The sequence below is a fragment of the Trichosurus vulpecula genome, chromosome 2 (assembly GCF_011100635.1).
Source record: "Trichosurus vulpecula isolate mTriVul1 chromosome 2, mTriVul1.pri, whole genome shotgun sequence".
Lineage (NCBI taxonomy): Eukaryota > Metazoa > Chordata > Mammalia > Diprotodontia > Phalangeridae > Trichosurus > Trichosurus vulpecula.
In genome coordinates, this window is record NC_050574.1 from 459,088,912 (window position 1) to 459,114,216 (window position 25,305).

The window sequence follows — 25,305 nt, forward strand, 5'->3', positions numbered from 1 at the left end:
GTGGAAGCTTTAAATAACTTCCTATAATGCTGCAGAGAGCTACACAGTCCTGGTGCAGGATTATTAAATTTTAATGACCCTAAGCATAAAACTAAACTGAGGACGTTTAAAAGCCACAGAAATGAACTGAAGGTCTTTAAAATTTAAATGATACCATGCTGAGGCTAGGTAGTTCTCTGACACAACAGAGGAAACTATTTTAAATTCCCACAGTTCAAAATGTGCAACAGTCAAAGAACATATACCCGAGAAGTGGCTGGGAAGTATCACTTCCCTAACTTATTTGCTGTCCCATACCCCATCTCAAAGCACGGTCATCTATTCCAGTGGTGTCAACCTCAAATAGAAATGGGCATCATTAAACCTACAGGCCACATATTGACTTAGTTTTAAAATGTAATATTATCTATTTTTTATTGTATTTTTGCTTATCTTGTTAAATATTTCCCAATTATGTTGTAATCTGGTTCGGCTGAGTGTGATGGGCTGTGTGTTTGACATCTCTGATACAGTCCATTTCTCTCATTTTTAGGCCCACAGCAGTTAAGTATCTTGCCAAAAATCACCCAAGTATTAAGTAGTAAAACCAGGATTCACACTTATATCCACTGACTCCAGTTTTCTTTCCACTGTACCATGCTGCTTCTCATGTCTTAGTTATTACAGGTTTTGACAGGTGACATTCTGCCAACTTTTAAGGAACTTAATACCTAAAGTATGTAATGTTAGGTAATGTTACCATTATAGAGCCCAGGCATAAAGTTAATATTAAAAGATGTGGGTGAACCCAGGAACCATAAGCAATTTTGAGGTAACAGAGCCACAAGATGCCTAATGTAATCAAAAAGGAAAGAACTAGAATTAGCAAACATATCAGAAACTAATGTGAACTAATTCAGGCACTAAAGGACAATTATAGCAGACACGAGCTTTTATTTACAGTGTGCCACATATACATTTGATCGACAAATATCCATGATTCCAACTTACTCAGGAAGTCTAAAACTTTTTGACAATAGTGAAAAAACCCTGGTCCTTATGCCTTCTAATCCATCAACTCTACTGGCAGAGCTAAAAAATTCCAGGGATGGATCTATATCACATGCCCCAGGTTATCAGTGTAAAAAGACCAACAAGGCAAAAAAGTTGTATGTACACAGACTCAATATTTTTAAGTACTGAATGCTGGTAAAGGGCATCAAGTTCATGCCATCCAATAATTGGCTAAAGCATCTGGGGATATTTAACTTGAAGAAGTCTTAGGGGTGTTTTCAAGAACCTGAAATGCTGTCATATGGAAAAAGAAATTGCTCTGCTTGGCCCCAGAAGGCAAAAGTCAGAATGATGAATTTAAGTTGCAGAGGGACACTGATGAAACAAAGTTTTCTTAATACAAGTATTTATGAAGTTAACACTAGACTAACCATGAGAGCTATCCAAAAGTACAGTGGGTTGCCTCTAGAGAGTAGACTGCCTTTCTCACTGAAGGTTTTTTCCAGCAAAGGCAGAATGAATACTTACAAGTATGTCTAGAGGATCTTTTTTTTCAGATATGGTTTGGACTAGATTCCTTATAACTGATATTTTGTGATTCTGTGAGTTTAGTGGAAGGAAGAGATCAAGGCAGCTGATCTGCTCAAAATTACACAGCTGAGACTCAGAGTAAACCCTCAAAGAGATAGAGTTCATAGACAGAAGCGGCAAAAAGTTTCCTTACTGGGGAGTTCCCTATGCCAATGAAATCTCAATTCTAATCTTTATCCCTACTGTTATGTAGAACTACATCTTTTCATTAACCATGGTTATGAAAAGATACAATATAGGGTCTGAAAGGTGGCCAAGGGCATGATTCAAAACTTGGAAACCTTAGATAGATTTAAAGGAAAGAAATGAGGAGACTAATGATAATGATGGCACAGTGAGTGGGAGAGAATATGAAAGGCGGACCTATAGCAGCAGGGAAGTATTCCCAAGGAATTATTCTCAAGTAACCATAACATTACGTTACATAAGGAAAAGCAATACTTAGAGTATTCTCGACAAAGTAGGTGACAAAGTCACTAGGGCTTTTAAGGAGCTGGAAAAATTCCAAACAAGGGGACTAGGATAACTGGCTAAAAACATTATAGCAATGATTATTATAGGAGGCAAAAATTATTACCCAGCATATTCCCTTAAACAGAATTTAGATCCTAATCTTAATTAGGACATGAATATTTTAAGAGTCAAAATCTTACGTTTTACAGATCCAAGAATTCCAGAGTTAGAAGGGACTTCAGTAACCATGTAATCCAACTCATACCACCAAAAGAATTCCACTGAAACATATCTCCTCCTGTCTGACTTTTCCTTCTCAGGTTTCTCTGCAGGATCATTTATGTCCCAGTCCTTATGTTCATATACCCTAAGGCTCTGTCCTGGCTTCTCTAGTCTCTATATATTCCTTAAGGTTCAACTATTATCTTAATGCAGATAACTCCTATATCTCCATATACTACCCCAGATATACTATCCCTAGATATACTTGCCTGATAGACCATACATGTCTTAAATTCATGGCCAAGGCAGAATTCGTCTTCCCCCACAAAAAATCTATTCCTCATTTTCCTATTTCTGTCAAAAACACCATCCTTCATTCCCTCAGGCTCACAAACCAGGAATCATTCTCATCTCTTTCCCCTGATTCACTCCCTAAATTGACTCAAGTGCCAAGTTTTCTTGACTCTATCCTTACATCTCTTGCATCCTACCACTGCAGCCCTTCATCACATATGATACTGAAGCAGCCTACTCTCCCTGCCTTCAGTCTCTTTCCTCTCCAATAAATCCTTCACTCAGTTGCCAAACTGATATTCCTAAAGCACAGATCTGACCATGTCATTCTCTTGCTCAAGATGATTCAATGGTTCCATCTAAACCCAAGTACTTATTTCCCAGTTGTCACCAACCCTACTGTTTGTTCCAAACTTTTCTTTCCAGTACAAATTATCTTCTTCCAGAACTATCTTCTTTAAATAGACAGGCTTTAAAAAATAATCATCATAATTTAAATGTCACTGGAGAGTCTGTCAACTCTCATTATTCCAACTGAAGGCTTTTTAATAATTAAAATCTTTCATGGAGAGGTGCTAGTTCAGGAAGGACACTGACAAACTGAAGGGTGTCCCTGGAAGGCTGAGCAGGAGACACTGCCACAGGAAGATCAGTTAAAGAAACTAGGTTAAGAAGAAATAAGAGAAACACAAACATTTAAAGACCGGTCTTGTGGGAGAAGGATTATACTTCTTTTACTTGGCCCTGTACTAGGAGCAAAGCTGCAAAAAAAACCAAACAAATAAATAAATAAATAGATTTTTGTTAGATATAAAGAAAAGCTTTAACAATTAGAGCTATCCAAAAGTGGAACGGACTGCCCCAGCAGATGGTGGGTTCCCCCTTACTAGAGTGCCTTCAAGTGAAAATAAGATGACACTTTGCTGGTAATATAGAAAAAGTCTTGTTCAGATACAGGTTGGACTAGAGGCCATTAAAGATCTTTCCAAATATGAAATTCTAGAACTCTTTTTTGTATTTATTTTATTTTTAACTTATGAAATAACACAAGCATTTCTGTACTAGTTGAATTAAAAAAAAAGAATGATAGCACATGAAACTGCAAATCTACTAATACATAATAAAGTTATCATGTAATTCTTGGTTGTCCTTTTGTTGTGCCATACTGACTTATAAGAAATGTGAACATTAACCAAAGAATTTATAAGAAACCCTAGAGGAGTGGTTCGTAATCTTTTTTTGTTAATCAATCACTAAACATTTATTAAGTGCCCGGCACTGTGCTAAGTCTAGTGAAGCCTATGTATTCCTTCTCCGAATAATGTTCTTAAATGCATAAAATACACAGGATCCAAAAGGAAGTCATTATAGTAAAATTAGTCATCAAAATATGGAGAAATCAAATTTACAGCCCATATTAAGAACCCCTGCTCTAGAAGATCCCTTGAAACCAAAACAATTCAGTATCCTTTAAAACTCAAAATCACCAAACACAAAGTCAGGAAGGAATGGAAAAGAGTGGAGAAGTGGGAAAAGAAGCATCACTCTTATTCATAAGTATCTTGGTTTATCTCTAACATAAAGAGGGGCAGTAGATGAACTGAGAGAAGGAAAAATCCTAGAGAACTTTCCAGTTCCTTCTAAATCAGATCTTCAACAATATAGTTTCACTATTATGTTTTTAGCAGAATGGAAACACTTCACTATAATATAAATAATGACATGAATTTTAACATTTCCAAAGTTATGTTCAAATCACATTCTGGAAAACTACATACCCATTTATCCCTGATCAACACCTGTTTTGCTGTGAATTCTCACAGAAACAATTTCCATGTGTATATATGTACACATATATGCGTGCATGTATGTTTGGGTATATGTATCTACACACACGTGTGTAAATATGCAAGTATGTGTCTAACTATGTCGATATTGGAAAGGATGAATAGTATATATTCTTTAGATCAAAGAACTCAATCCATCTTATTTATATTTTTACTCAGCTAAAAAGGTAGGTATTAAGCAAAATGCTCGTTCTTTAAAATTTTTCATGCACAAAGTGAACAGTGGAACTCAAGCGATTTTAGAAATACTGCTTTGATATAAATTGAATTTCAGTGAGTTATCACAATTTATATACAAACACTATATTTACTAGAACAAAGGACTTTTAAAAAAATTATATTTGACTTTATAGATTATAGAGACTTCTTTAAACCTTAAGAAAATAATCAAATGTATCTGAATACATACTAATTTTTTGGGTTCACCTATGTTTGATAAGGTGTGAGTAGGATTTCACTCAACAAAGGAAAGCTGTTTTATTAGCCATATCCTTTAGTTCAAACTATGAAATTATGCCAACTTTCCATGTGAACATTACCATCTAAATTACTTGTCACTCATTACTAATACTAAAATTCATTTCTATGGCAGCAAAGATAAGCATTTCTAGTGGCAGAGTGTGTGATGTGCAATATAAAAGATAGCCTTCTCTGTGTGCTAGATTATATTTTTTTCTGGAATGTAACATATGGGCCTATCTGATAACTCAGAATGGTGACATAACACACTAGGTGTCATTTAATTTAACTTTTAGATATATAATGGGTCTGTTTTTTCTCAGAATAAATGTTAATAGCGCTACCTATTCACCATATCTTGTTATTCAACCAAACTTGTTAGCAATATTAAATATCATCTTTCCCTTTATTCTAATTTCTCTTCAATTTAACATGAGAAAAGTATGCTAATTACAATCTTAAAACAGCAAGATATGGTGCAAGTTATGCTGGATTTGGAGTCAGAAGACTGAGTTTTGCATCCTGGCTCTCCTATATACCTATGTGATTGGGGAGTGGGGTGGGGAGGGGAAAGGGCATGTCCCTTAACCTCTCTCAGCAACAGCTGGCTTGTCCACAACAAATGCATTAGATTAGAAGACTCCTCAAGTCTCTTACAGAGCTAAATCATGATCCTATGAACAACTCTGGTGGAAATCAAAAAATAATTTATAATTTTGAGCTATGTCTATTTTAAAAACTGAGTATTACATAGAATGGCCCGTTTGACTCAGCTCCTGTTTGTAATGGACAGACTTTTAAGGAGGTCTCTTTAAAATGGATGCTAGGTGGTGCAGCAGATAGAGCACTGGGCTTGGAATCAGAAAGTCTCATCTTCATGAATTCAAATCTGGCCTTACACACTTACTGTCTCACCCTGGGCAAGCCACTTAACCCCAATTGCCTCCGAAAGGAAAAAAATAATGTTCCAAATTAATCGATGCTCAAAAGATATGAACAAACAGTTCTGAAAGGAAAAATATCCTAGCTACCAACAGCCACAAAGAAAAAAAGCTCCAATTCACTATTAGAAAAATATAAATTAAAGCATCTTTAAAAAAATAAGTAAAAATAAATGGATGATATGGTATACTGTCGGATAATTTCTGCTAAAAAATACCAAAAAAGGAATAAACATAACTCAAATAGCAGTAACTTAATGTCAACATGATTTCAAAACTCATGATCACAAATAAGTGATATAATTGCTATATTTTTTGTTAATCTTCAGAACTAATGTTTCTCAATTTATTGAATATTCCTTTTTTGAAAGGTTTTCAAATTTAAAATCATTGTGATATTTATTGCTATTCAAGGATTACATCATACCACAGAAAAGATTTATGAAATCAAAAATATAATACATTCAGCTATATGCTCTATTCCTGGCCTATTTAGCCCTTTTTATCAATAACTTGAGGATCTAGACAGCATGTTTATCAAACTGGAAGACACAAAGCTACCAGTGACACTTAACACATAATACATCAGAAATGGGTATTAAAAAAAACTTTTTTAAGACTGAGGGCTAAAACTCGTAAGATGAAATTGAGATAAATATAAAGATTTCCATTTAAAAAAAAAAATCAACAAGAGCAAGATGGAAGAAAGTTGGTTCATTTTAAAGTATTTAGGGACTTTACTGAACTGCAAACCTCATGTGTCAACAGCGTGGTATGTCAATCAAAAAACATAATTCAAATTCAGATTGCATTAACAAAAAGAGAAGGTCCAAAACAAGAAGGTGATAGTTCTATTGTAGTCTACCTTGATCCAGCTCTGGGCACCAAATTTTAAAAGTGCCATTGACAAGCTGGATTACTAGAGGTGGGTGTTCAGGGAAATCAAAATCATGCCACAGCAGGATGCAGTTAAAAGATCTAAAGATAGTTAACCCGGAGAACAGAAGACTTAGAGGAATATATTTTCATGTATATGTTCTGTTTGCCCTCAGAAGGCTAAATTACCCTGAGTGAGGAGTGGTTCATACTAATTAGAGCGATCTGAAAATGGAATGGGCTGCTTCAGCACACAGTAAATTCTGCAAGTGGATGCTAGATGGTTTCCTCTTGGGGATGTTGAAGATTTTTGAATAATGATTGGACCCTCTAAACAACAGCATTCTATGATTGGATGATAGCTCTGATTTACCAGCAGAGCACATACAAATGTTTTCATTTTACACTCTGAAGGTTCAACAATTTAGATAGTACTATGAGCAAGTTTAGTCTAAGACAATACCTCTTTATTCTACTAGTAAGTAAAAATAATTACAATCAGGTGGACTTAACATTCTTTAAGCTATGACAAGTATTATTGGATCTGCTCTCACCGATGTATACTATCCATCAGTATGGACCAGAAACTAGCTATACCTTCTCCTGTACAATTCTTCTCCCTCCTTTCCCCAAAAAAGGTTCTCTCCCCAAGTGCCACTGCTCTTCATTTAGGCCCTTCTATATTTTGCTGATACCCATTCAGAACTTAAGCTAGTCATTTGTTGTTATCGTTCATTTTTGCCACAGGACCAGCCTTCCTCCTCTCCGGTCATACCTTTCTTGGATGATAAGCCTTATGCTACTTCTTGCATTCAGATAATCACTGGAAATATGCCACAGCCTACTTAGGCCTACCATGTACCTCCATTGCCTTTTATGGTCAGCAACAACTTTGATTGTTCAAAGATTCCTGTGGTCCAAAATTTGCAACCATACGAGCATTACAAGAAGAACGTAAGTATCAAAAAGATGGGCGTTTGTGTCAGTGAACAATATGGGACTATTAAAAACACTACAAAATTTTCCAAATAAAAACTGGCTTCCTTTATGAAGGCTTAATTCTGGGCCCAGATCATTGTCCTTCAGCACCTCTCCCAGATAAACGCAATAATCTATCAATTCAATGAACTAACCATTCAACTACCTGTCACAGTGTGGAAAACAAGCATTTTAAATCCATTTGCTTTTTCACTGAAGATTTTTAGGCTAATCTTACGAATATCAATAATGCCCTGAGGGGAGGGGTTTGATTTGGAATTCTGACTTGATTTTTTTCTATGTAGGGTACTCCTGGTATCAAAGTTTCATACAGCAGACTAACAAATTCTCAATAATACATATTCTTAGAGTCTCATGGAGGTTAAGCAGGGGTAGGGAACCTACAACCTCGAGGCTACATATGGCCTGCTAGGTTCTCAAGTACAGCCCTTTGACTTCACAGAACAAATCCCCTTAATAAAAGGATAAAAGGTTTTGTTCCATAAAACTTGGAATGAGTCAAAAGGCCACAGTTGAGGAGCTAGGAAGGCCACATGTGGCCTCGAAACCACAGGTTTCTCACCCCTGGGTTAAAAAATTTGCCAAAGATCATGTGTCAGGGGAAGGATCTGAACACAAGTCTTTCCTATTCTAGGGCCAGACTTCTATTCACTGTATCACAGTGTATCTCAATAATGTCCATAAAACACTGAAATATGGTTCTGGTCTAATAGTAATGTGAATTTAGTCATGGAAAATGCCTAACAACATCAGGGGGCATTAAAGAATCTTCACTTGCTATCAATGGAGAAGAGAAAAGATGAAGGAGAGAGGTTAAAGTAGTACATTTATTTACCATATTTCCCAACTTCTTACTTATACTGAAATTATGTCTTCCCTCCCTTTGAAGTATTAGCTGAACTCTAATGCTTCATTCCTGAGGCCTGGGACCTCTCATGCCCCAAGTCCTAGATGCCTGGAACTACAGATAATCATATATTTTCAAAATGGGAAAATATGTGATACTACTTTCAAATATTTCTAGGCTTGGCATCAGGACTTAGGTTCGAGTCTCAACCGTAACATTTATTAGTTGTACTGCCCCAGAAGAGTCACCACTTCTGTAAGCTCCACTTTCTTTATCTGGCTTATTAGGAGGAAACCACTTTGCAGACTTCTAAAAGTGTTACATAATGTAAACTACTAACGGCAGCATGGATTAGTGGAAAGAGCACTGGATTTGACATCAGAGGACTTGGGTTTAAATGCTAGTTCAGTATTAGCTGTAGGAACATGGACAAGTTACTTCATCTCTCTGAGCCCCACTTTTCTCATCTGTAAAATGTATAGAACAACTCTTAAAGTACCTACCTCATAAAGTTGTTCTGAAGCTCAAACAAGGTAATATCTACAAAGTACTCTGCAACCTTATCTCACCTTAATGGGCCTTGAGGTTCCACACCAAGAAAATGAGGGGGCTGGATTAGAAGGCCTAGCTAGTCCCTTCCAGCTCTAAATCCTATGATGTTTCCACACTGCAATTTTTCCCAGGGCTACCCTTGGTAGCCAATGATCTATCTCAACCTTCCTGCCAATGGCTGAATTCACTATGTGCCACTTTATTAAGAAACAACATTTCTTGAATTACCCTAAACTTTTAATTGTTAGTCAGCAAAAACATTATTCTTTAAAAATAACTTCTCTAAGGATTGCATTTAGCATCGATTATATTTGACATAAAACTGACCGAGTAATTGAAAGTTCCAGTAAGAAATCTAGAAAGTCTTCACAACTGGAACAGTTTGTATTACTCAGTTTAAATTAAAAGATTTAACATTTTAATTTAAAGAATGAAAGTCATTTGGCTTTTTGGGTAGAAGCCTTGTGAAAGATTTATGGAATGATACTGCAAAGAATCATATAGGGGGCAGCTAGGTGGCGCAGTGAGTAGAGCACCAGTTCTGGAGCCAGGAGGACCTGAACTCAGACACCTGACACACTTACTAGCTGTGTGACCTTGGGCAAGTCACTTAACCCCAATTGCCCTGCCAGGAAAAAAAAAAGAATCATATAGGATTCACCATGAGGAATAAATACCCACACTGATGAGAAGATCATGGCTCTATCAAAACCTGAGGTGGAAAGGGAACAGGCTGGGTCCTTGAACATCTTAAATACTTGGAGAATTTCTGAAGCCCACCCTGGTGGATCACTACAGACTGGTATATCAGACCACTTTTCTGAAGCCTGGAAATAAGATGCATCATTACCACTTTCAAATACTAATCATAAGGCCCATTAGAATATGAATATATCTCTGTCAATCAATTACTTGTTAACTCGTATCAGGCTGACACAATGGGGGAGGAAGGGACAGACAGGGGAAGGGAACAATCTCTGCCACAGTTTTTGCAATGCTCAGTTCCGCCATACACAATTTTAAGTGTTCAATTTAGTCTTCTGTTGCCTTTCATGGGCAACAAGCAGCTACTATTACACCTTTGTGCTTCAGAGGTTTTTGCATAATAAGTTAGCCATAAAGTACTATCTGTAAAAAAAAAAAAAAAAAAGCCAGTATTAGGGAGTTTAGCATTAAATGTAATGCAAAACTTGACTCCCAAAAGTATTGGTAATATCTTATGAATATCATGCCTTTTTATTTTAATTCAAAGATTATAAACTCTTTCCCAGTTTTTTAATTATTTAAAAAATTAAGATAACTTTCACAAGTTCTAAACAAAGATACTAATAGATTAAAATAATCAAGAGGATGTTGATACAGAAGATATGGCTTAACAGAAGCCATGAATGTTAAATGAAACTTTTCAATTACCTCTTTATGAGTACTCAAGACTCTGGAGTTCACTCAGTTTAAACAATACACTTGTTTGTAACCAACATACTTCGATACTCTTATTATTTAAGAAAAAAATAGCTTTAAAATACTTTAGTATCCAAGCGATGTAGCCACATTTAGCAACAGCAAAATGAACAAAACATTAAATGGCTAATAATAACAAATGGCTAAAAAAAAATGACAAGTGGCTCTTCTTTTTCCAGTGATTTTCAATTATTTTTATGCTCAATAAACATTACTGACTAATATACAAAAACAAGGTTTCACCTCTAGTCTTAAAAAATATAACTACTTTCTACCTAGTTCCTAAGTTTAGGGCAAATAACAGAAAGCTGATGATATATGTTTGGGAATCTGTACTACATAGTAACAAACTCAGAGAAAGTAAAGAAAGCAGTGCCAAATGGGCACAAGAATTGCCAAAACAAGGAATAGAAATAAATTAGAGACACAGATTACTCAGGTTTAAGTAGACAGTCCTAATAAGAGTAAGTCTGAATATAACTGGAAACTGTGAAAGAACTACCTTTTGTCATTTGGAGATAATTGAAATTATCATAGGACAATAATACTATCATAATAAAGCAGTATCAAAATCAGGCCATAACCAGTCAATCAAAAAGCACTGATTAAGTGCCTACTATGTGCTAGGTCATGCGCTAAGCACTGGAAACATAAATACAAAGAAAATTTCTACTCTCAAGAAGCTTACATTCTAAAGGAGGCAAAAACAATACATACAGAATAAATTCAAATGCAAGTTAGTCAAATATAAGGGAGACAGGAACAAAGAGATCAGGAAAGGCTTCATGTAGAAAGTGGTACTTAAGTAGCATCACTGTCTCTGTGAGACAGGTGAAAAGGGAGCGTACCTCATGTATGGTGTGCAAAGTCAAGAGATGGGGCAGTTGTGTGAGAGAAGGGATGGAGAGTCTGGCTGGATCAGAGTGTGGGGGAGGAGGAGAACTGTACAGTGAGGTCTCAAAGATATGCTGGGCTGGGGGGTATGGGGGGGGGTGCAACTGACTTGAAAAGCTCAACAAAGAAGTTCATATTTTATGCTAGAAACAACAGGGAGCCTCTGGAGTTTACAAGTAGGATAACGACATGTTCAGACCTGAGCTTAAAGAAAATCACTTTCACAACTGTGTTGGGAGAGCGGGGAGAGGCTTGAGGCAAGGAGACTAGGGAGAGGGGGGATCAACAGAATCAACAGCAGCAGTAAGGTCAAAATAGAGAAAGACTGAGAAATAATCAACAAATTTGGTAATTAAGAAATCACTGATCACCAGTTTCAGCTGAGTGATGAGACTGGCAGTCGGATTAAAAAGAATTTTGGAGTGAGAAGACAGGAAGGAGAAGTAAGGAGACAGCTTTTTCTAAAAGAAATGGAAAAGAGATATAGGTTACTGGTGCATAAAACAATAGTTTGGGGGAATGGTAGAGTCTAGTGAAGTTTTAAGGATAGGTCAGACAGGCGTTAATTGAAGGCAGTAGGTAAAGTTAAAGATTAGAGATCTAAAAGAGATGATTGAGAGGGAAAATTTTGATGAAAATGACAGGAGGGGATGGGAGCTAGAGGGGCTGGCTGGTCTTGGCAAGGAGAAGGGTCATTTCATAGTCAGAAACTGGGGGGGGGGGGCAAGAGTAGGGGATAATATCAAAAAGTTTTAAGATGAAAAGAAGAGGCATCCCACGACAAGCATTAGCAATTATCTAAGTGGCTTCCACTATAGGTTAATAAAAAAACTACAAAGGTCAGAAGCAAAATTAAATATATGTGATAAAATAAAAATATATACGTAATAAAATAAACATGAAAAAATAACAAATTCCAAACTTGCAAGGAATAGTGGAATTGATAGATTCCATTTGTGGTAAATCTGAGTCTAATCAATAACAACGTAAAGTATGCCTTACCATTAAAACTGAAATGGAGTAAATCTGGTAACTCATCATTCAAAAAATGTCTTGTTTTCAAAATCTTTGCTATAGGCAAGTCTAGATATCCAGTGCATGTATCAAATGAAACATCAGCTACAAACACCTATCAATTACCTATTATCATCCAGAGTTTAACCAATCCCTAATTTACAAATAGACTATATTCTAAAAGTTCCTTGGAAAACCAATTGTTTGGAACTCATCACTCATTTTCCCATAGAAACACTAGATTCCCAGATTATCCCATAAAATCTGCTTAATCTACAAGTACCTGAAATAATTCAATCCAAACATTTATTAACTACTCACTACTACATGCAAAGCACTATGTTCAGCTATGGGGAATCAGAGTTTGAAGAATAAATGTGCAGGCCTGCTCACAAGACCTTTACAAGAAAAAATGTTGAGTTGTAACTTGGGAAACCAAGAATACACATCACCTCACTATAGTCTGGCAGCTGCATATTATTTCCCATACCTAAGGCAGTGAAAACTGAGAACCCCAGAGCTCAAAGTCATTGGTAGCAGAGTTCCAAAAGAGTGGCTACCTGGTAGGAAATGGTACTAGGAGGTTGAGATAAGGAATCTCTGGGATCAAAAGTGAGACGCTAAAGTATGGGTTCTAAGGAATAAGACCAAAGCTCTGAGGAACTGAACGTTTAAAATGGGGGTATAGAATCAGTAATGAAAGCAAGGTAAGAAATTGAGTATGCAGAATGGGAAACAAAGTGACCTATGCTCAGTATTTGCCATACCTTGTCATCTAAGTTGGGGGAGAGGAGGATAGCTGAGGAGAAAGACTGGAGAGGAGGAAAACGAACTCTGGCTTGGAGAAAATTAATTTTCCTTCTCCTTCCCCCAATAACCTCCTAACATGTGCCACAAGGGTAAGACAATGTCAGGAGAATGTCCAGACAGAAGCAAGGGCTGTATCAGTAAAAGAAAAGGAAAGAGAATAACAAGGGGAGGGAATTGCTGCACAGAAGAAGCAATTCCTGCGATCAGCTTGCTGGGTGATATATATCAGAGATCTTCTGTCAGGTACATGCAAATCAGGGTTTTGCCAATACAGTACAGACACAATCACTGTCAATCTTGACATCGCAGGAAATCTCATAATTGGAAGTTAAAGTCCCAATTCTACTTGAACAAGATACCCTCTACAACATACCTGACAAGACTTCCAAAAAAGGGATCTTACTAGCTCCCAAAAGGACTCATTCTTCTTTTACTGTATATTTATTAACCCTATAAGCCACTTACATTATTGTTAATACTTGCCATGCTTGTTTCATCTTAAAACTCTATGGTATCACCCCTTATTTCTTCCCCCTAGTTTCTGACCATGAAGTGACCCTTCTCCTTGCCAAGACCAGCCCCTACGTTCATCCCATCCCCTCCTGTCTTTTTTAGTAACTGTTCCTCCCAATCATCTCCAATCTTTAACTTTACCTACTGCCTTCAAATAATGCCTTGTCTGACCTATCCTTAAAACTTCACTAGATCTACCATTCCCTGAAACTATTGCTTGTTCTTCTCAGGTTCACAGATTTAGAAATGCTGGGTTATTGCCTTATGTTGAACCTTAAATGCTTCTAGGCGATTTTAAGCACTTGTTCCTAGTTCTGCCCTGTGAGGACTAGAAGAATGAGACATTTTTTTACTTCCAAAAAGCTTCATCTTTTTTTTTTTTTTGGTAGGGGGAGGAGTGTTGGTGTACTTTCTATCTAGCATATAAAATAAATTATTTCTGGTAATATAAGTGACTAAAGGTTGTGTTATCTGGTCTGTGGAAAATATTTAAACTAACAACATCTTATATCATACATTATATGTGATATATATTATGCCATCTGAATATTTATCGTGTTCCAGTAATTTTTCATATTTTCACCAATATTTTGAAATAGAAAAATACCAAAAATAAAAAGATGATTCCATAGTATCTGTTCTCTAACCTATAAGAAAAGCCCTAAATCAATTCAGAAGGTTTTTATGAGCATTTCTATTACTTTAAAATATGGCAAATTTTAAATATTTACTCAACTGACAAATTATCCTTACATGTAAACCAACAGACACACATACCCTTTTTCAAATCGTTCATTGAGAAATTTCTCTTTCAAGTATAATAAAAGCTCACTAATTCAGACTTAAAGGAAAAATTTAACCTTAGTTTAAAACAAAAAAATTACAAAATTTTGAAAGTTACATACTTGAGATGAAATCAGCCCACAGCACATAAACTATCCCCAAGAATCTGCAATATATACTTCTTCCCCTCCTGGTCTTGTATACTCTCGATTTCCAAAAGACTCAGGTCACAGATCCTGCCAAATCTACTTGATCTGGATCCTGTTAATCCTATACCAGTTCTTTTAGGACTTTCCAGGCAGGGACTAAGACTATGGGTGAATCCAAATGAATAAAATTCAAGTACCAATCACTTACAATCCTTTTCTGTTTTCTGCTGCTGCCCCTCCAGCCTTATCATTCCACCCAAATTGGAAGCATATTTCTTGTGCAGGGAAAATGAGATGTAGTAATCATACACCAGAGAAGCAAAAGCAGAAAACAAGTGAAAGGACAGTTAAGTGATCGATAACCATCCAACAGCAAGTTGTTCCTTCAGTTTCACCTACAACCATGGCTCAAAGCCCAGGGAACTTTCCCCTCACTGACTCCTAAAGAGGTGTGTCAAATTCAGCGGCTATATCTTCTGAAACTGATGGCGTGGGTCTGAAACTTTTCCAATGAAGCCAAGGAAGGACCAAAAGAGAAGCACATTGCCAGCTATTAAATATTTCACTGGCTAGAGTAGATATAATTAAATTATCTTAAGTGGCAAATTCACAAAATCCAAGTTATTTTTGATATATAATCATTTTGTCAGTGATGCAGTTTAAATTACTGTGCAGAACTGATGAAGCAAACCATTTGATCTTTACCATAACACAGGCATGTTGAAATGGGAGGCAAAAAAGATCAACATCCTTCATTGATTTTAGGTTTCAGATAGGTATCACCAAAGAATCTTTAGGTCAGTTCTATAAAAATCCTTCTACTAAAAAATCGTTGTATCAAATTTCTCTGATAAGGGCTTGGTATCCAATATGTATATATAAAAAAATTAACAAATATACATAAGGCAAATAGCCATTCCCCAACAGATAATGAGTTAAAGGATATGAACAAATGGTTCTCAAAAGAATTGTAAAGTATTAACAAACACATGAAAGACTGCTCCAAATCAATAATAATAAGAGAAACACAAATCAAAAACCCTAAGGTTTCACCTCAGCCCCTGCAAATTAGTGAAGATGTCAAAAAATGGCAATAGTCAACAATGGAGGAATCATAAAAAGATAGGCACACTAATATACTGTTGATGGAGCTAAAATCGGTAAAACCATTTTGGAAAGCCATTTGGAATTATTGAAAAAAAAGTGACTAAAATATCCACAACCTTTGACCCAGAGGTTCCATTACCGGGTTTATTCCTCAAAGAAGCCATTGATAAGAAAGTCCCTATATAGAACAAAATATTTATAGCAGCACTTTTTGTGAAAGCAAAGAACTGGAATTAAAGTAGATGACCATCAACTGGGGTACACTTAAAAAATATGTCATATGTACATGTAACTGTAGTTTAAGAAATAATAAATATGATGAATACAGAGATGCATGTTAAGAGATCAACTGATGCAGAATGAAGTATGCAGAGCCAAGAAAATCTACACAATGACTACAACAATGTAAATGGAAAAAAAACAACCACACACCAAAAGTGAACCTAGCAAAATCATAAAGATTAAGCAAGACTTGAAAAAAGAGATATGAGAGGGCACTGCTAAATCACCCCTTCATGGAAGTCCACGAGGGTTGAACATTGCACATATTTTAGGAATATTTCAATTGAGTGATTACGCCAATTTTTCTTCCTTCTCTTTTTTGTTGTCTTTAAAAATACCATTTGTTATATGGGATGGCTCTCTGGGAGGGGAGGAGAGAGAGATATTAGGAAAAACCATCATGATGTTAAAAAACAAAAGACATCAATAAAGACCTATTAAAAACAATTTTCTAATCAAATTATGTGTTCTCTTGGCTATGTAATAGACACAGACTTGAAAAAATACACATACTTTTAGTTAACCACGATAAGAGCAACGCAAATGAAACTTTATAATGAAAAATTTCATTTTTTATATAACTATGCAAAATACAATTCTATACACTTGATAAGATAATCATTTGTGTGTGAGACCTCCATTAGGAAGTGGTCTAAGACTGACTATAGATTCTGACAATCATATTATCTCAACACCAGAATGAATTTTTTTTTAATTAAAATTAACCTACACTGAAATGAGTATTTCCTTTAAGTTAATAACTTTAGAAAACATGTGGGCCCCGTTAAGAAAAAACACTATCACATATGCTGATTTGGTTAGCCAAAATAGAAATACCTCCTCAAAAACTTCCAATGCGTACAAGACAATACAACAAATTTACAAAGATGAAATTTCACAATAGGTTTCACTTCACAAAACCTGATGCCTCCATGTCAATAGTCCATTCCTACTGCAATGTTTTCTCCTTTTTATTCATTTCTAAAATTTCCCTGTTTTGCTACAAATAGTTGATGTCTAAAGCAAGAAAATTAAAAAGCATTTTGCCTTCTTGCAAATGTTAAGAAAAAAATAAGTGCATGTAAATAGCCAATTCTAGAAAGTTATTATTTTTTTCTACTAATTCCAAAAATTGTATATGCCAGGACTAAGAATTGTAACTTATTAAAATAGATATCCAGTAACGAATATCACTGATGAACATGCAAAACTGACAGACCTATCAATATAAAAGTGAATTTTAATCTTTTTAAATAATTTAAAGATAGCTACCTTAAATGCCTCCAAATATTTAAATAATGTAAACTTTAGGTCCAATAATGCAATTCTGTACTTTGCATAAATATTAATAAAGTGATAAATTTCAAAATAGAAACTGAATCAAATCTGTTAATAAACTACAAAACTCCTGGTTTTTTTAGGTAAATGAACAAAATATTAATTAATGCAATTAATTAACAAACTTTCACTTCTGCTCTCTACTTCACTAACCCATCTATCAATCACCTTTAGGAAAACATCATGATTACTGTTTACTACCATCACCACACCCTCCCAGCTCCCCTTAATATACATAGTGAATTATAATGAATATCAGCACCAGACCTATCTAGGTCCCTACGGGAGGATAACTAGACCCTTACTCAGGAAAGCTTAGAATGAGTGAATGGGTAGGTACGGTAAAATGGGGAGGGGAAGATCATTGAAGGAGGAAAGCCAAAACAAAAACCTACCTCCAAACCCTCTTACCCCACCCCCGACTCTAGAAGCAGCTACAGAGGGACAAGCAGCAGGACAACAGCACCACGACTATTAATGTTACTACTACAACTCATCACCTTCCTCATTCCCCTAAATAGACACGCTGAATAAAGGTGCAATGATCAAAAGCCCGCAAGCAAAGCAGGCCACCGAAGTCCTTTACTGAGGAGAGTCAAGCCCTTCCTCGGGATGCTCATTCTCCAGGAAGAGGGGAAGGGGAGATTGAAGGGGGAAAGCTTTGGTACCGTCCCTCCCACTCCCCAACTCACTATTCCAAGCCAGAGGCAGCTAGAGACAAGCCCCAAGGCAAACACCGCAACTATGTAGTTACTACTATTCCACCACCTTCCCAACTCCCCTAATACAGACGCTGAATGAATGTGTAAAGGACAACAACCTGCCGGCGGAGCAGTCACTAGGAGGCTTAGAGACAAGCAAGGCCCTTCGCTCCTAATGCTGGCTCTTTGGGGGAAGGACGGGGGGACGATGAGCGACCACCACCACGCTCCGCACCCCACCCCGATTCCAGGGCCGGCTCTACCGCGCCCCCCCCCCCAGCTACACCTGCACCCAGCCTTCCCACGTCCCGGCAGCACCAGCCCCACGCCCCAGTCCAGGGGGCCGAGCAGGAGGGAGGCAGTCAGCCAGGCAGACTCGGGCACCCGGTCCCCCCGCATCGCCCCGGGCTCACGGAGACACCCCCCTCCAGCACCCCCAGCCCCCTTCCCGGCCCCAACAAGTGCAAGGGGGCGGGCTCCGGTGCCCCGCGAGGTCTCTCACCCTGAGCGGCCGCGGCTGCTCCTCCTCCTAGTCCCCGTGTCCCGCAGCGCGGGCGCCCTGGGCTCCTTCCTGCCCGTCCCACCGGTGCCGGGCCCCGCGGGTGGGGCCGACGTCGCCTCCTCTTCCCGGCGGGGGGTCCGGGCAAGCGTAGCTTCCCCTCCCCCTTGGGTTCCGCCCCCCTCCCGTCTCCCCCCACCACCACCACCACCCGCGCGGGGTGCGCGCACGCACGGGGGCCCCCCACCCCGGGAATCCCGGAGAACAGCAGCGAGAGAGCGCCCGCGCGGACGGAGTAGCAGCAGCAGCCGCCACGGCCGCCGCCGCCCCCTTTCCTGCCTCCCACCCTCCCCTTCCTTGTATTTCCTGGATCCGGCCTTTACGCGGAGTTGGCAAGTGAAGCAACGGGCTTCCCGGGCTACCGCCCGGCACAGCCAACCGCCAGCTACAAAGATGGCGCCGGCGGGGGCCGGGGAGGGCGATCTCGCGAGAGTTGCCGGAGGAAGGGTGATATACAGGAAGAGGGTGCTGGGAAGAGTCTCCGAAGCCGAAACTGGCCTCGGATTGGCCTTAGGGGCAAACGCGCTCCCGGCATCGGAAATAGGTAGTAGAGAGCGTACGTACTGCGCATGTCTGAAATCTGCGCATGCTCAGAACCAGCCTTCTGCATGCTGTTCAAGTGTGGTCGGGAGCTCAGTCAGGTTTTTAGCTGTTTTCTCTGTGGAGGAGTAGAGAGGATACGGGACGGAAAGAGTTTTAATAGGAGCTGGAAAAAGTGGCAGGATCCAATGCAGAATTAGAAGTTCTTGAGCATCGCTTTCCCAGGACACTTGGGCATGGTGCTTGACGGCTCCCCAGGGGACCCCGAGTTCTGTGGACTCTTGCTTGAAAGATCCGCCTCGTCAGCCCTTGCCTCGTCGGCGCCCTGGCCCAGCCCTCTTACCGCAGGCATGGGATTCCTGGAAGGGAAGCCTGGAGGTCGCTTCCAGCTGCCCACAAAGAGCGGCCTTTTTTGATTCCCCTTTCCCTACGTGTCCACCCAGTTTCATGAAGGCCTGATCATTCTCTTGGTCATCCCGTGGAAAATCCTGAGTCCCGTAACATTAATGCTTGCAGCCGCCGCCGTGGTTCGGAACCTAGCTCTGTTTCCTAGCCGGCCCCCCTCCCTCGGTCTCTCATTCCTCCAGTCGATTCTTCCGGTCCGCAATTTAGAAATCCTCAGTGGCTGCACCATCGAGTCTAAGCTCTTGTCCTTAGCGGATGGTGGATGGAAAGGACACTGGAGTGATGAATGTCGCACCAGGTACTAGCTCAGTGACCCTGGCGAATCCGCAGACTGAATCCCAGGTTCCCTATCTGCAAGGAAATTTAGTGGGATAGAAAATCACTGTGGCGATAACTCGCAGCCCGCACTTCACCCAGTTGTGAGTGTGTACGTTACAAATCAAAAGATCGCATATAGCTATTGTCTAAATCCTCTGAGGTTAAAATCAAATTCTGCCCGCTTCCGTGATGTTTGTCCTATTTTGGCGCTAAATGATGGATCCCTTTTCTAAATTATATGTATTATCGGACTATATGGCAACCATATGTTCTGATTTTTGGAGGGATACAGCACCAAATTCCAGAAAAGATAGCAAAACTTCGCGAATGGAATAACCTATGTAAGACTATGTAGCTTAATTTTGACTTTGCAAAGTTAGCAATTCTCTACCTCACCATTTCACATTTGATTATGAAACACCCTCCGGGCAACTTCCTCAACTTGTTCTCGTAGCAGTGGGTTAAGTTTCTAAAGGGTAGCTGAAACCTTAGGGTTCCGAGGGTAACTCTGTGGGTCGGTACTCCTAACATAAAGACCCCATGAACTTCTTCCCATTAACAATCAGGCAGTGAAAAACAATTAGCTTTTAACAAAGATATTTACTAATGGTGTAGTAAAAATAGTAGATTGGAAAATTATCCCCATAAACCTAGGTGCATTCTCCCACAGATACACAGTATCCATGGAAAGAATCAGAGTATAGTGCTAATGAGATACACATACAGAATACACATGTGGCAGAGGCTGCTCACAACTTCTGATACGAGGGAGCCCGGGTGTCCTTTGTCACTTTGTGAACTCACATAGTTCCCCTTGAATATAGTGTCTCCGATGAACAGGTTGCTTATCTGAGTTCTCAGAGTCAAATTTTTAGATGACACAAAGATAAGGATAGTTAACACCCTTGATGTCAGAATCCAAAAGCATCTTAAAGAGACTAAAGCCTTGAATTGAATCTAATAAGATTAAAAATTAAATACTGATAAATGTAAAGACTTTTGTTTGAGCACACACACACACACACACACACACACACACACACACACATACACAGACACATTAGCTACACAAACATAAGATGGAGGAGGCATAGAAGTTGTTCTGAAAGAGAGACTTGGGGGTTTTAGTGGACTACCAAATCAGTAAGTACTAAGCACCAACCATGCACCAGGGTCGAAGCTAAATGCTAGGATTACATAAAGAGGCAAAAGTCAGTCCCCGTGCACTAGGAGCTCACATTCTCATGGGGGAGACAACAAGCAAATAAATTACAAACTATGTGCAAAATAAATAGTAAATAATTAAAAGAATACAGGCACTAAAATAAGAGGGGTTAAAAAAGATTTCCTGCGGAAGATGGGATTTTAGTTGGGACTTAAAGGAAGACAGGAAAGCTGAAAGGGAGAGCATTCAAGAAGGGGAGGGAGACATGCAGAGAAAATTCCTGGACCTAAGAAATGGAGTGTCTTATTCATGGAATAGCAAGTAGGTCCTTGTCACTGGATCTAAGAGTACAATTCAGGGAATTAGATGTAAGAAGACTGGAAAGTGTGTATTGGGGAGGAGGAAGTAGATTATGATTGGCTTTGAATGCCAAGCAGAGGATTTTGCATCCTGGAGGCAAAAGGAAACTACTGAAGTTTATTGAGTGGGAGGTAGGGATGTTGACGTGATAGGACCAGAGCTTTATAGAAAATCACTCTGGCAGCTGAATGGAGGAGGGATGGGATAGGGAGAAACTGGAGACAGGCAGACCCCCAGCAGGCTTTTGCAATAGTCCAAATAAGAAGTGATAAAGGCCTGCATCGAATGGTGGCAGTGTAAGAAGAGAGAAGGGGGTGTACTTGAGAGATACTACAAAGGCAAAATTGATAGATCTTGGTAGCAGATTGGATATAGGGGGGGGTGAGAAATGAGGGAGAGGTGGGACATAGCGAGAAGTCAAGAATGATACCTAATGGGAACCTGGGGGACTGGGAGGCTAATGGTGTCCTTGCCAGTAATAGAGAAGTTTGGATTTGGGGGAAGATAAGGAGTCCAGTTTGGGACATGCTGAGCTTAAGATGTCTCCTGGACGTCCAGTTCAAGATATCTGAAGGGTAGTTGGAGATGGCAGACTGGAAGTCAGCAGAGAGGTTAGGACAGGCTATGTAGGTTTGAGAATCATCAGCATAGAAATAATAATGAAATCCATGGAAGCTGATGAGATCATCAGGTAAAGTAGTACAGAGGGACAAGAGAAAGAGTACCCAGGACAAAGCCCTGGCGGATACTCACAAATAGAGGGTATGACTTGGATGAAGATCCAGCAAGGGAAACTGAGAAGGAGTTATCTGATAAATAGGAGGAAAACCAGGAGACAACCAGAAAGAAGAGAGTATCAAGAAGGAGAGAATGATCAACAGTGCTAAAAGATGCAAAGAGAGCAAGAAGAATGGGGATTGAGAAAAGGTTTTAAAGGTTAGGCTTTAGCAATTAAGAGATGACTGGTAACTATGGAAAGAGCAGTTTTAGTGGAATGATGAAGTTGAAAGCCATATTATAAGGAATTAAAGCCATGGGATTAAAAGGGATTAAAGGGATTAAAAAGAGGAGGGAAAGTGGAAGCACTATTGAAGCTGGCCTTCTCAAGGGATTTTAGCTACAGAGGGCAGAAGATGTATGGAATGATGATAGGGATGGATCATTTGAGGATCTTTTGAGAATAGAGAAAACGTGGGGATGTTTGTAGGTAGTAGGAAAGAGTCAGTAGATAGGGAGAGATTAAAGATAAGTACAGCATGCAAATAACAAAAGGGGCAATATATTGAAGGAAATGGAATGAAATAGGATAGCTTGCGCAGGGGTTTGCTTTGGTAAGGAATGAGGCCACCTCTTCCTGTAAGACAGGGTGAAGAAGGCATCCAAGTGATATGAGATGAGGAAGAAGGGTGAAGAGGGACCCTACAATGAATGACCTCCAGTCTGATATGTTAGAAATGTGGTACGGCAGCCAAGTTGCAATTTTCGCCTTCAGTAGAAGGGGCATAGCTTCCAACGCATAGAGCGCTGACCTTGTCAGACCTTAGATAAAATACTGTGTGTGTTTCCGGGCACCATGATTTAAAAGGATATTGATCATTTTTACAGTGTCTAAAATAGGGCAACCAAGACAGTGAAGAGCTTTAGGATCTTGACATACAAGTATTGTTTGAAGGAGCTGGGCACCTTTAGCCAGGAGAAAAGAAGATTTGGAGAACATGATGGTCATGTTCAAGTATATGAAAATCTGTCATGCGAAAGAGAAATTATGTACTTATTCTATTTGGCCCTAGAAGGCAGAACCAGAAACCATTAGTGGAAGTTTCAAAGAAGCCAATTAAGGCTTGATTTCTAGGAAAATTTGCTAACAATTAGAGCTAGCCAAAAGTGAAATGACTTGCTTCAAGAAGTGGTGGTTTTGGAGCTCTTCAAATAGAGACCTGTTGAGTATAACATGCATAGGTTCGACTATATAACTATTGAGGTCCCTTCCAGTTCTCAAATTCTGTGATGCCCTGATCTGTTCCTCTCCTCCTCTGTTGTCTGTGGTTCCGTTCTTCAAAAAGGCATCCTCTCTCAAATGACTGCCTTTTTGCCTCCACGTATGTCTGGAGCGCACGCCTCCTCTGCCTCAATTGTGCCTTACACTTTCTCCAACTAGCAAACTCAAACTGCTAGATGAAATGTTTCCCTCTGGGCAAGGTGCCGCTAGACTCCATGCGAATGGGAGTGGGAGTGGAGGGAGAAATCCCTTCCTTCTCACCCTGCAGGAGTCTCTTCCACAAGGTACCCCTAAACTTGCGTTTCCTTGAACTAAACTGTTGTCCCTTCGGCTTAGTTATTTAATGTATTGTAAAAGCGATGTTTAATTGCTTCTCATCCAATGAAATTTCTCCCTTTAGTCAGGAAGAGTTGTTCACACAGGATCACGGCTGGAGGCATCTTTGCGCTTAATTTAACCACTCAGCACCTTGTGATTACACTCTGGGACTTCCAAGCTGAGAGGCTGGTCAAAGATCAACTTCCCTACAATTACATATTTTGACAGTTCTCTAATTGTCATCTGAATTAAGAAGAGAGAGCAGTTGACTTAGCAAAAAACAGGCAGCAATAGCCCTAGCAAATCTATCATCCTCTCTCCCACTCGATCACTGACTGCAGGTAACAAATAAAAGTGGGGGAGGTTCAAGGCCTCTGGAATGTTATTCCTAATTTTCATAACTACAGAGCTGAGCATGTAGGTTAGAAAGAATAAGAAGGAAGAGCAAGTGAGTCAAGTGTGATAAGTCTATCAGACAGTATAGCTGAGAATTAGAAGTCTGGTGTTTCTAGGTAACTTAGCTGGAGTAGCTGTGTGTTTGTGTCCCCCAAGTGGTATGTACCAGAAAATCATAGAATTGGAAGGGCCCTCACAAACCACCTCATCCAATACTTACTTAAATCAAAAACTCTCCTACAACAGACACATATACTTACCCAACTTCACTTATTTAACTAAGCTGTTGCTGTGTGTTGTACAATTATGATGACCAAGTTGGTCTCTGGAGAAGAATAGAAAAAATACACCTATATCCCTTCATTGCAGTGGTAGAGAGAATTAGATATGAAACATTGCATATACAATCTGGCATGGTTGATGTGTTGGTGACTTTCTGGAATGCCATTTTTCCTCTTTTAAAAAATCTTTGTCATAAGTGGAGTTCACCAGATGTGAAAGATGGAGAATGCTATTTGGAAAGAAGTCATTGATAAAAATCTCTAACAGTACAGAGCTAACCACAGTTCCCTGGGGCACCTCCTTCCTTGACTTCTCTTTGTATCTGGCCTATGGACAACTTATAAATCTGCTTGCTTAATTGTACCACTATCTAGCCTATATTTCTCCCTCTTTTTCACAAAATTAGCTTAGGAGACTTTGTCAAATGCTTTCCTAAGAAGCTAGTTTGGTGACCTATATCTATAGCTATCTCTTGTTCTACCGGTTAAGTAATCCTGTCAAGAAAGGAAACTGCCATGCCTGTGAGCTCCACCATGGCCTGTCTGTGAAGCCATGCTTTGAACTCACTTCCTAGATATTCACTAATCATCCCTTTAATAAGAAGATCTAGAATTTTGCCAAGTATCAAAGACAATCTTATTTGACTATATTTGTCAGATGCTACTTTCTTCCCTCTTTCTGTAAATTGGAACTTTTACCTTTCTCCAACCCTGTGACACTTCTACCACTTTCCATGGTCTTTCAAAGATAATGAACAATCACTCAGCCATCACATCTGCCAATCCTTTCAGTACCCTTGACTGGGTTCATCTGGGCTTACTGACTTTAGTTCCTCCA

The 25,305-nt window shown here is 39.1% G+C and overlaps 1 protein-coding gene across 2 annotated transcripts in view; it reads right to left on the bottom strand.

The window, feature by feature from the left end:
* TAB3 (TGF-beta activated kinase 1 (MAP3K7) binding protein 3) overlaps nucleotides 1-18,748 on the bottom strand; it is a 90,865-nt gene extending 72,117 nt beyond the window's left edge. Inside the window, exon 1 of one of the 2 annotated variants that reach the window (XM_036744551.1) lies at nucleotides 18,629-18,748. The gene's annotated coding sequence lies outside the window, so the exon portion shown is untranslated. The remainder of the gene's footprint in view (nucleotides 1-18,628) is intronic. The other variant, XM_036744553.1, reaches the window with a different exon arrangement.
* Between the last annotated feature and the right edge of the window lie 6,557 nt (nucleotides 18,749-25,305).